This window comes from Balaenoptera ricei, chromosome 2 (genome assembly GCF_028023285.1).
Source record: "Balaenoptera ricei isolate mBalRic1 chromosome 2, mBalRic1.hap2, whole genome shotgun sequence".
Taxonomy (NCBI): Eukaryota; Metazoa; Chordata; class Mammalia; order Artiodactyla; family Balaenopteridae; genus Balaenoptera; species Balaenoptera ricei.
Window position 1 is genome coordinate 144,713,177 of NC_082640.1, and position 13,492 is coordinate 144,726,668.

The window sequence follows — 13,492 nt, forward strand, 5'->3', positions numbered from 1 at the left end:
AATAATTATTTTCTTCATATTTGGAACTGATAATGAGCATTCAAGGTGTTTATTTCCATCAGATGATACTGAGCAAGTTTCTTAACCTCTGTGAACCTTTAGTGATAACTACTTGATAAGCTTAGTGTGAAGAATAAATGAGATAATGTATGTAAATTCACCTTAACAGTACCTAGTAGCCTAGTATATAGTAAATAATAAACGATAACTATTATTAATATATATACCATAGTAGTATATAGTAATTTTGTATTTTGGTATTGGATTTTGTAGCACCATTTAAATGGTAAAAGTCATCTAAATATTAGATCTTATGAGAGTAGCCCAGACTGTAGCAAGTGAACAGAAAAACTTTTCACCTTTTTATTGTGGAGAATGTTAAAACAGGGAGACCGAAGAGTGTAATGATCTCTTCGTGTACTTATTAACCAGGCCCAACACCCATGGCCAGTCTGGTTCCATCCATTTTCCATTTCCCCTTCTCATAGTTTTTTTCAAAACAAATCCTAGAGATTATATCTTATATATAAATATTTCAGTACTTAAATGGTAAGGTCTTGTTTTTAAAAACAAAACCACAATATCATTACAAATACACACAGACACACAAATTGTTAATCATATAACCAATATTAAAACTCCAATTTCTAGGGAATTGTTTTTAGTAGCAGTATGGAGATGCATAAGAAGTAAATATAAAGAATACATAGGAGGTTACTCTTTCAAAGAGGAAAGATTTCTGTTACAAGGACAGTAGACACCTTAGTAGACAAGTTTGGAGGTACAGACAAATGATTATAGGAAAGAAAATTAGTGGAAAGTAGAGGTAAGTTTGAAAGTAGGGGGCTGTGTCTTGCATATCCCAAATACCTAGTGTTTTTCTATGAGCATAATAAGACACAAATGTTTATTGGGGGAAAAATGGAGTAGATAAATGTGCAATTGCCAACAGCAACAAAGGAATGACTTAGAAAGGGTTGGGTTTTTGAAATGTAATCAGCAAAGCATAGGAAGAAAGATCATTGGGCAAGCAAGAAAGAAAAAAATAGGTGCTAACATAGGCACAAAGTTTTAATAGAGATTGTTAAGCAAGTGAAGACAGTTTTGTTTTTGTTTTTCCTTTTGGAAGAAAACAAGATGGGGAAGGGTAAGCACAACCCTATATTCTAACACCCCAATGTTGTGTTCAAAAAGGAATTAATAGAGAAATAATTAAGGATAAATTTATCACAGCCATTATCCAAATTTATAAAGAAACCTTAAACCACATGGCTTGACTAGGGTTGCCATTAATGCATAAAATCAGGAGATGGTTTGATATAGAATACGAGCTACGGAATTGTGGTTCTCATACTAGGGGGTCCAGTTTTGCACCTGACTACAGATAAAGAAGAACACCTGGACATCTTTGCCCAGCCTACTGTGTAGAGGATCACTGTATTCTGGCTTGATTGTGGGATGCTTGCCATTATTGGGATATGATCCCCTCAGCTTGGGGTGGAGAGACGTATGATTAATGTTCTTTCTTCATTGCCAGGAAGGCAGTAGAGTAATGATAATAAATAGCATGCAGTGAGCTTGCCTTCTTACAGTTTTCAAAGCAGTTTCACCTACTTTTACTCAATCTTTAGAAAGATCTTTTGAGATGGAAAGATTAATACTCAAAGTGCTTAAATGACACCTTTAAGGTCCCAAAGCAGTGATAAGACCTCAACCCAGGCCTGAGTCTCCTAGATCTGGTTTTCTTCCCATCACACTCCGTGCTTGATGAAACCCAAAGAGGATAGAGTCCAATATGTTTAATTCTGTTGGATAAAATTAAAACTTTAATGACTCCTACTAAATTATTTAAATTCAGCTGTTTGATTCAGCATAAAATTTAAACGCTCTCTTAAAATGTTTAATAGGTCTAATTTGTAAAATCCATGAAAGGATTTAGGATTAAGTAGTTTTCTTAACATCTAATTGGTTTCTAATAATTAGGTATATAATATATTTAAGGTGACTGAAATTGATTTCTTCTTTAAAAATGAACTTTTAAAATACATTGCCCTATGAAAGTTGAACTGAATCCTCTTATTTATATAATTCATTTATGTTTAAAATTTTCTAAATATTATGCTCCAGCATGTAACTCTTGCCGTATTTCCAGTAAACTTTTACTCTGTCAAATTTCTTTTCTAAGGGAAAGGAGTTCATAGAAAAAAAAACCTATCCTGATTATTAATCAAGTTTGAAGTCTAATTAAAATATGTAGAAATACTTAAAAACACTAGAAAATCAGGCCATATTAGTATTCTCTATATAGTGCTAAGCCTACAAAAACACAAACATTAGGAAATTATTTTTGTGTATATATGTATATATATATGTGTGTATGTGTATGTATATAATGTGTGTGTATATGTACAAATGTATATACATTTATACATATACATAGACCCTTTTCCTGGTGGTAAAAACTTGTTTTAATTAGAGTATCAGCTGCTGGTGATACAATGTTAAATAATTAGGTTGGTCGGTAAAGCTGCCTTCAAATAGAGTAGGATGCTAATATGCAAAATCCATGCCTCTTGAAACACTGGACAGGTCAGGAAGGTCAATCATACTATTTCTACTCATAAAAATGGGGTTATAAATACTTGCCTTTTAAGATAGTGATGTGGGTTCCACTGGAGTGTAATTCCGTAACAGTAGGGAATTTGTTCATGGCTGTATTTATTCACTGCCTAGAATAGTACCTAGAGCATATTAGGCATAACATAAGTGCTTATTACATAAATGCATTAATTGATGCAGAATGCTTTTTAAGGTGCACAACAGAAAGTTTTCAGGCTTAAAATCATCAGTTATCAAAGGTGTTAACTGGCACACAATCTCTATGCATTTCCTTCCCTTCCTTTCTCCCTCCTTCCCTACATTTTCATGAAAGTACACATCCTCTGCTAATGTTCTTAACCTTGACATCATAAGGTCATAAGTGGTTATTTTTTGCCATGAGGCAATAGCTCTATTCAGTTAGCCATTAAACAATTACTGAGAACCTGCTCTGGGCCAGGCATCTGTGCAAGGCACTAAAAAGACAAAGCCAGGTAAATGGCTCTCTTGGGGCTCACAGACCTACCTGAAGCTCTTTGTGATATACAGAGATGGTCGCTATATTACTTTTTATGGTGCCAGAGATGTTAACAAGGCAAAAACTCTGGAGAATCAGTAAGTTTGTAAATATTTTTCTTTCTGTATTATTTTCCTGCATTTTTCAAAAAGAAGCAAAGGCCTACTGTATTTGTTGTGAATATAAAGGAGATTTTTTTTTATCATGTCAAACATTTAATTGCCCAGACACATAAATCCAAATACAATTAACCCGAATTGTAAATTAGACCTAGGAATCTGGACAAGAAAATTTTATGGAAATTGAGATGTCTAATTCATATATTTTATCCAAATGAAACCATTTTTTATTAACCTAATGTGGTTGGACACTTATTTTGTTTTAATGTTATTTATACATACTCCCAGTTATGAGGAATAACTTCAGTGCTTTACAACCAGCAGTGCTTTTAAAATGTGCAGTGTACATTTTGAAATTTTTCTAATCTGTAACCTAAATTTTCACATTCCTTGACCACCTGATATGCCACTTCTGGCTTATCCACCCACAGAACCTTGCCAATTCAGCTATAAAATCAATTTACTGGTAAAGCCAAGAACATGAATACACCTTTTCGGTAAAAGCAGCCTACTGACAGCAAGGAGAATCAAGGCCAGGAAACAGGGTCATTTTTATACATAGAAAAACAGACAGAGGCAAAGGGGATCCAGCTAAGGCCAAGAGTCTGCTTATTTAAACAGACAAAAGAAGGGGAAAGTATATCAGCAGAGATTTTGTGGATTGAAATAGAAGCTTCTGAGTCTTAATCGAGAATGATTTTGTTTTTACAAAAATTTTTAAAAATATTATAAGGATATAATTTTTTCCAAGTTCAATGTCAGCAAAAACCATTACATCTACTTTGAAAAACAGGTAGCTTTTTTGGCTAAATTTAGTTTGCCTTTACCAAGGAAAAATGGTTGACTTGTGTGTATGTGTGAGTCAACCATTTTTTTGACTTAATTGCAAATTACTGAATTCTCTTTTGAATGGTTACTTTACTATGTGTGAGCCTCACTTTTTTTTTGTTTGTTTCAAATCTCAGGGGTTTAACTAAAATAACTACTAGTTTATGTACTTGGACACCTGGGTAGAGGGCTGCCTGGGAGGTAATCTTAATCCTTTTGGTCCCAAGTCTGAGAGCATAGCTCCTGGAAAATGGATCTATGCCTTGTGTAGCCTGTGGGAAACCATGTGGCACAGACACGGAGGGAGTGGTGAGAGGTCTTCTAGCATTAGAAGAAATGTTTTAAGTTTCCAACTAGAACACACCATTTAGTCATCTGACCAATCTTTATTGAGCACCTACTATGTGCCAGGCACTGCACCTGACACTGTGGAAGAAAACCTACCTCCACTCCTTTAGCATCAAATAGCCTGTGAGGTCTAAGACAGAAGAAGTCTAGGGAAGGGAAAACAAAGTGCTAATTGAAAGCCTGCCGGGCTCTGGAGTTATCTGTATTCTTGGAGCAGACAGCAGTCCCCAAATTTGAATGGGAAGCTTGGAAACAAATAAGCATTCAGATGTATGGTGAGTCAGAGTTATGGAAGGCAAATTTTGAAAGATTAATTAGGCAGCAAGGGAGAAGTCCTCTTTGTAAGCAGTTTAAAACTGGGCCATAAAGGAGTTCCCTGGTGGCCTATGGTTAGGATCCCCGGCTTTCACTGATGTGGCCCAGGTTCAGTTCCTGCTCTTGGAACTGAGATCCTGCAAGCCATGGGGCATGGCCAAAAACAAACAAAAAAACTGGGCAATACAAGTAATGCAAATGTGGCTGGATCTTTTCAGCAGTCTAATTCTCTCTTTTCAGTTCATAATCAGTCTTTTGTAACATCTCTCTCTTCCTTCTCTTAAAAAAAAATCTAAAAGGCATTGGTGAGTGCCGTGGATTTTATGTGTGTGTGTGTTGGGGGGAGGTAGCAAAAACAAAGATCCCTCTGAAATAATCATGTCGCCCTTCAGGAATGAAGACCTCACTCTCTCCCAGGGCTGGGAGTGCTGCTGGCAGACTGTCCTCAGCCGTCAGTCCCCTTCAGGAAGTACCTCAACCAAAAAGAGCTGCTTTTCCCCGTGTTACACCCCTTTCCCGAACCGTCTGTATTCAAAGCCTAGTTCTTGTGGGCATGTAAAGGCCCAGCTGCCTTGCCCCAGTTCTGAAGGGTCATCCCAGTGCCTAAATTCCCCCTGGGAATTAAGGGAATTCCCCTCAATTTTCTCATCTGGAAATAGGAATAATAAAAGTTACTTCATATACTTGTGATTATTAAATAGCACATGCTGTGATATGATGTACTTAAATTTACTGCTATTACTACTACTACTACTACTATTATTTAACGCTAAAGTATTCAGAGCCTATTTCACACAGGGACACCAAGGGCAGACCTTGGAGGTGGCACTTGTGCCATCAACCTGTCCAGCTCTCTGGGTTCTGGGAATACAAGGGTATAAACGAAATATTGTTTTAAAATATTTATTTATTTATTTATTTTGGCTGCACTGGGTCTTAGTTGCAGCACGCGGGATCTTCGTTGTGGCATGCATGCGGCACCTAGTTCCCCGACCAAGGATTGAACCCCGGCCCCCTGCATTGGGAGCACGGAGTCGTACCCACTGGACCACCAGGGAAGTCCCGCAAAACCCAAATGTTGATATAAGAATATACAAGTAGTGGCTGCCATCTGGTCTGAGGAACCCATTCTCTGATCCTTTTGGACCTTGACCCTATCCTGTCAACTTTGAGTCAAATGTGCCTACCAAAGTCAGGCCACCAGGGCCTGGATGATAGCGTTCTACAACCAGAGGAGTCCTGTACGTGGGAATGACATAGCGAGACAAATACTGCATGATCTCACTTATATGTGGAAACTAAAATAGTCAAACTCATAAAAGCAGAGAGAAGACTGGTGGTTGCCAGAGGATGGGGGTGGAGGTGGGGAATGAGAAGATATTAGTCAAGGGCTACAACGTTTCAGCTGTGCAAGATGAATGAGTTCTGGAGAAATAACATACAGCAAAGTGACTGTAGTTAACAATACTGTATTGTAGACTTGAAGTTTGCTAAGAGGGTAGATCTTAAGTGCTCACCATACACACACACAAAAAAAAAGAAAGAAAAGAAAATAGTAACTATATGAGGTGATGGAGCTGTTAAATATCTTGCACTGTTCATTTCACAATGTATGTGTATATCAAAACGTCAAGTTGTACAACTTAAATATACACAATTTTATTTGTCAGTTTTACCTCAGTAAAGCTGTGTCTCTGTGTGTGTGTGTGTGTGTGTGTGAGAGAGAGAGAGAGAGAGAGAGAGAGGGAGAGAGATTTCAAGCCCTGCTCTCCACATCCCAGTCCTCACCACCCCTATCTCCCAGTTGATGATGGAGAAGTCTAGACTTGATCAGTACCAATTCTTGGGCTGGAGCAATTTCTAACAGACTTCTCTGCTTCTGCCATCCTTCTTTCTGATCTGCTATGGTAGGGATCTAGATAAAATAAAATAATTTGCAAAAGAGGGGAAAAATGCAATAGTCCTAGAAGAAGCAACAATCGAATTTAACCTAGAATACGTATAATAATATGTATCATATTAATAATAATATGTATCATATCGGTAGCTATTTGTGACTTATTACCAATAATAGTTGGCACTTAAAAGTTTACAAAAGGTATTCTTTTTCATAAATTAGAATCGATGGCTTCCTTATAATAATGTCACTTGAGCTCACTTGATTCTGATAACTTTTCTTTTTTAAAAAAAATTTTTTTGGATTATAGTTGATTTACAATGTTGTGGTTGTTTCAGGTGTACAGCAAAGTGAATCTGTTATACATATACACATACATATATCCATTCTTTTTTAAGATATTTTCCTATATAGGTCATTACGGAGTTGAATGAAAGAGAATTGAGTAGGGTTTCAGTTGATCCTGCAGGAAATGTGCAAGGGGGTGTGTCACACATTTGACTATCATCCCTTGTGTACTGAAGCAGAAGAGAGTTTGAGCGTACCTAGGACTGAATTAAGAGTTGGGGATGATGATTTTCTTCTAGTTTGATCCTGGCTCTTCGACGCTCCCATTTTATTTTAGTAGCTACTGTGTAGGAGCAGCTGTTTGACATACTTAACAGTCAATTGTGTGTGAGAGAGAGTCGAGGGACTGAGTCGAGTCCCTTGAAAAGAGAAATTAATTAAATAAATAAAGAAAAATTAATTAAAGCTGGAGATGGGTATTTTTCAGTATCTTTTCCAAACAACCTCTCCCTCCTGACCTTTAACCAAAGCAGCAAAAGAGAGCTGAACGCTTATCAGTTTGCCACAGCAGTGAGGCACCAAAGGCATTAAGCAGTATAATGTGAGTCAACTATGACCTAGGGTAGCTCTTATTTGCAGAGCAGTTCCCCTTTTTCTTGGGTTTATATTGAGATGGTTACCTTAACGTGGTTTCCTTTTGGGCACCTCAGGATTTTTTTTTTTCTTTTGTTAATTAATTAATTTATTTATTTTTGGCTGTGTTGGGTCTTCGTTTCTGTGCGAGGGCTTTCTCTAGTTGCGGCGAGCGGGGGCCACTCTTCATCACGGTGCGCAGGCCTCTCACTGTCGCGGCCTCTCCTGTTGCGGAGCACAGGCTCCAGACGCGCAGGCTCAGTAGTTGTGGCTCACGGGCCTAGTTGCTCCGCGGCATGTGGGATCTTCCCAGACCAGGGCTCGAACCCGTGTCCCCTGCATTGGCAGGCAGATTCTCAACCACTGCGCCACTAGGGAAGCCCCAGGATTTTTTTTTTTAATTGAAGTATAGTTGATTTACAAAGTTGTGTTAATTTCTGCTGTTACAGCAAAGTGACTCAGTTATCTAGCTAGCTAGCTAGCTAGCTAGCTAGCTATATATATATACACATTGTTTTTCATAATCCTTTCCATTATGGTTTATCCCAGGACATTGAATATAGTTCCCTGTGCTATACATTAGGACCTTGTTGTCTATCCATTCCATATGTAATAGTTTGCATCTACTAACCCCAAACTCTCAGTCCATCCCTTCCCCACCCCCCTCCCCCTTGGCAACCACAAGTCTGTTCCTTATGTCCCTCAGGATTTACTTTTTTTGGCTGAGATGGTATATCTGTTACATGATTGGACCCTAAGTTACTACTATAAGCTGGAGTCTAGAGGGAACCACAGAATGATGAGGAATAGCATAGCATCCTATATAGCGGTTAATTACCTGGACTTTGATATTAGAAAGCCTGGGTTCCAACTCTGATACAGCCACTTAAGATCTTGGTGATCCTGGAGACTTGAATCGCTCAGAGCATCTTGTTTCCTTATTTGTAAAATAAAGAGAACAATAGTGGTTCATACTTCATAGGGAAATGGAGATGAGTAAATAAAGCAATGCACATAACACACTGAGGAGAGGTTCTGACCCCAAGTAAGTCCTTAATACATGTGAGTTGCTTATATTATTATTATTTGGAAAATATCAGAACTTTCATTTTGCAAAACAGAAAAACAAGGACCTTTTATTTTTTATTATGATTATTATTTTAAATTTATTTTACTGAAGTATAGTTGATTTACAATGTTGTGCTAATTCCTGCTGTACAGCAAAGTGATTTAGTTATACATATATATACATTCTTTTTCATATTCTTTTCCATTATGATTTATCACAGAGTATTGAATATAGTTCCCTGCGCTACATGGTAGGACCTTGTTGTTTATCCATCCTATATATACTGTTTGCATCTGCTAATCCCAAACTCCCAGTCCACCCCTCCCCCACCCACCCCTCTCCCTTGGCAACCACAAGTCTGTTCTCTCTGTCTGTGAGTCTGTTTCTGTTTCATAGATAAGTTCTTTTTTTAAAAAAATAAATTTATTTATTTATTTATTTATTTATTTTTGGCTGCATTGGGTCTTCATTGCTGCGCGCGGGTTTTCTCTAGTTGTGGCGAGCGGGGGCTACTCTTCATTGTGGTGCACGGGCTTCTCATTTTACTGGCTTCTCTTGTTGCAGAGCATGGGCTCTAGGCACGCGGGCTTCAGCAGTTGTGGCGCTAGGGCACAGTAGTTGTGGCTCACGGGCTCTAGAGCGCAGGCTCAGTAGTTGTGGCGCATGGGTTTAGCCACTCTGCGGCATGTGAGATCTTCCTGGACCAGGGCTTGAACCCGTGCCCCCTGCATTGGCAGGCAGATTCTTAACCACTGCACCACCAGGGAAGTCCTTATAAGTTCATTTTTGAAAGATCTTTTATTTTAAGTTTGAAGATCTGAACATTATGTTACTTTCTTAAGATAAGAATTTAGGCAAGAAAATCAAACTGTGGACACAAGGTCATCTTTGCAATAGGTTATAGCCCAGAAAGCTGTCAGCAGAGCCCTCTGTTGAATGGTTATCCTACACTCAGCCTGAGATATGTTGTCTGACAGGGCTGCATTTCTTACTGAAGAGCTCTGAGGATCCTCTAAATACCCTGTTCTACCTGGATTAAGTTACTAATGTTCCTTACACGGCCCTCTTACTCAAGGATAGATGCTTACTACTCACTTATTCATGGAAATTAAATCTTTCCTTTTACATTCAATCCATCCTTCAGAGTTGCTACTTCTTTAATAAACCAATGAGCTGGCAATATTTTTAAAATTAAATTTCCAATTTGTGAGGATGGGGTGTATATACCTTCGAAACTTTTTTTTTGAAATAATTTCAAATTTATAGAAAATTTGCAAAAAAGAGTACAAGGAACGCCTATATATCTTTCATCAAGATTTCCCACTTGTTAATGTAAGGACTCACTCAGAACCCCAGATTTGGTATAAAGATTATTTTAAGCTCAAGATATTTGAGAATCAACAGATGCAGAAAGAAGTATTCTTGGAGCTTCCCATGTCTTGCTAAAAGCAGCAATGTCTGGGAAATGAGGCTGCCATAAATTCCTTATTTGGAGTGGATTTACTCCCAGACGGAAGAATGTGAATAAAATCTATCCCAAATTTCTTCTCCAGAGGAGTTTTATGGCCCTGAAGGAGACAGAAAGACCACTCATACCTGTACAGACAAACATTATCACTAACTTTCTTATCTCTTGATTGGTCTCCTAAAAACCCATTTGTCTTTCCTAAAGAAACCTATTTATTTTGCCCAGAAAAGCCTTTTCTCCCCTCTCCTTTTCCCCTAAGTTAGGGTTATAAACCTTTAACTTAAACCATTTAATAAGCCAGCTACTTCTTCTGCTGGATCCCCTGTGTACATGAATAAACCTTTTTCTCCTGTTAAGCTGTCTTTTGTCAGTTTAATTTGTAGGCCTCAGGGAAGAACATAAGCAAATAGAGGACAATTTTTTTTCTCCCCTACATTAACATTTTACCACTTTTCCTTTATTATTCCTTCTCTCTATATATTTTTATTAATTTTTTCTAAACCATTTGTGGGCTATAGACATGACATTCCATTGTCCCTTAATGTTTAAATGTGTATTCCCTAAAAATAGACTCTTTCTTATATAGCAGCAAGAAATTAATGTTGAACAATACTGTCATCTAATCCATAGACTTAGCTAAACATTTGCCAGTTATCCAATAATGACCCCCAAATATCCTTTGTAAGTCTGGGATCTGGTCTAAGATCACATGTTACAGTTAGTTGTCCTTTATTTTAGTCTCCCTCAGTCTAGAAGAGTTCCCCAGTCCTTCCATAACTTTTATAACATTGACAGTTTTTAAAATTTACTCTGCAAAATGTTCCTTAATTTGGTTTTGTCTGGCATTTCCTCCTGATTAGATTCAGATTACACATTTCTGGCAGGAATACTACAGAAGTGATGTGTTCTTCTCAGTGTATAATATAAGGGGGCACATGATATTTATTTGTCCTATTACTATTGATGTTCATTTTTATCACTGGGTTAAGATGGTATCTGTCTGGTTAGCCTATTATAAAGTTAGTAACTATTATGTACTTATTTATTAATAAGCATTGAATAAGTATTTTATGGAGAGGTGCTTTGAGACATGTAAATATCATGCTTCTCATCAAATTTTCACCTATTACTTTTAGCATCCATTGATAATCCATGATTAAATCAGTTAGTACCATGACATTTGCCAAATGGTGATTTTCTAATTTCATTGTTTCCTTTATATTTATTATTTGCAATTTTCTTATAAGGTAGAGCTTTTCATTTCCCCTCATTAATTTATATATTCATTCATTTATTTATATAAATATGGACTTGCAGACTTCTATTTTATTCAATGTGTTCTTACCTGTTACTATTATTATTTATTAGACCCCTCAAGCTTGTTCCTACGTCCTTTTGACATGTTCCCATCATTTTTTGAGCACTTCCTTACTTTCTGGCACAACAATGTTCTAGGCTCATCTGCCATTCCTCTGCCACAGCCCTGGACTTAGTCATTTCTTTAAAGAGTCCTCATTCCTTTAGGGGAGAATGTGACTTAGAAACCGTGATCTTAGTGCTCATTGGTATTGGGTGTCATTGCTTTTAGTTCTTCTTAGCAGACTAGGAAATATGTATGTACATACACACATTCATGTAAATACACACATGCACCTATATCTATTTATCATCTGTCAATTATCTGTCTGTCTATCTATCTATCTATCTATCATCTCTCTATGTTAAAAAACCATGAATTCACATTGACCCCTCTAATTCCAATCCAACATCACAGGGTTTATCCTTGCTTCTTTTACCTATTTGTAACTCCCTTCAGCACTGAAACACCTGGGTCTCATTAGCCTCAATATATTTACTTAGTTGGTTAATTCTCCTGAGTGTAATCAATATCCTAACCATAAGGCTGCATCTCTGGCCCCAGCCCCATTTACCATGCTAGCTACATTAGCTAAATTCGTGGTCTGGAGTAAGGGAAATGGAAGGGGAAGAGATGGTATATTTTTTTCTTTAATAAAGCCTGAAGTGGAAGTTCTACTACTCAGTGTAACTTAAAGTGTTTTTCTTACTTGAATTCAATTCTAAGTTCAAAACAGACATGTAAAAACCCAAAGTGAAGGTTCATATTCAATTATCGCAGCTAGTGATTGAGTTGTCAAGTGATTATCTACTGTGCTATTCTTATTATCAAAGACTGATGTAACACCCAGCTGAAACCATTGAAGTCATTTTATTGCATAGTGGACAGATCTGCCCATCTGAGCGCAACCAACGTGCTTGATTCATGTAGGTACAATTCCCCAAATCCGATTTCCCATCAGTTTATGCTTGTCACATTGCACTCATTTAAAAAAAAAAAATCATCACCAAATACTTTGGAATTCAGCATTTCAATATATTTAAACGTTGTTCTGGTTTGAAGTATTATCTCTTACATAGCCCTTGAAGCCTTCGTAGTTTGAATGATAATTTTGAGTTTGCTTAACCAGTCCTCAAACTGGTACCAACCCTCCAGAGTCCGGCCCCCAAAAGGGTTCTTCTACCGAATGTTACTAGCACCAATAGAATGAGACCAAGTTCTTCGGTTCAGAAGGAAAGGAAAGCTTTATTCTTTGATCAAAGAATGGAGAGGTATGAGCTCTAGAGCAGATGCTCTCCCTGCAGGCTGTGGGTGGGGCTGATTTATGAGGATCAGTACCGGGGAGGAGGCGGGGTTCTTCCCAGGTGAACGCAGTTGTGCTGCTCAGGCTCCGGACCACAGTGCTGGGCGTAGCGTCTTTGTACAAGGTTCCTCCAGCTGAACTGTTGGTGCTGCCTTTTTGCAGTAGGAACTCTGGTTCCTAGTGCTGGGTGCAAGGCCTCTACACGCGACACCCCATGAGCAAGTGAAACTGGACGAAGCACAAAGGAAAAAAAAAAGGTTAGACTTTATTTTATTACCTAAATTGTATTTTTATTCCCTGGTAATTGTTTACGGGTTTTACTGGTGACAAAGCTTTAATAAGCATGCCAACTCCTGTGGTGCTGGTGATGATCCCTGGGTTCACACCCAGAGATTCTGATTCAGTAGCTCTGGGGAACATCTGCATTTTAATGAGATTCGCCAGCAGGTTCTGGAACCGGTGGCTCAGGGAACCACACCTTGAGAAACACTGGATTAGCATGTTTTTACTCCGGTCTAGGAAAGTTCTAGCTTAGAAGTTGTGGTCAGTCATTCCTGGTCATATGTGAGGTTGAACTTGTCATTAGTATCCATCAGAGCTTTCATAATCGACAAGCAAATCAGTGTGTTGAAACTTGGCTTGCCAACACCTGCAATTACAGGACAAATGTGTCAACTTGTTCATCAACTTTCGTGTGTCAAGGCTGTGCTAGTGTGTCTGAAAGGGGTGGCATCAAAGCCAGAGCCCTGGCC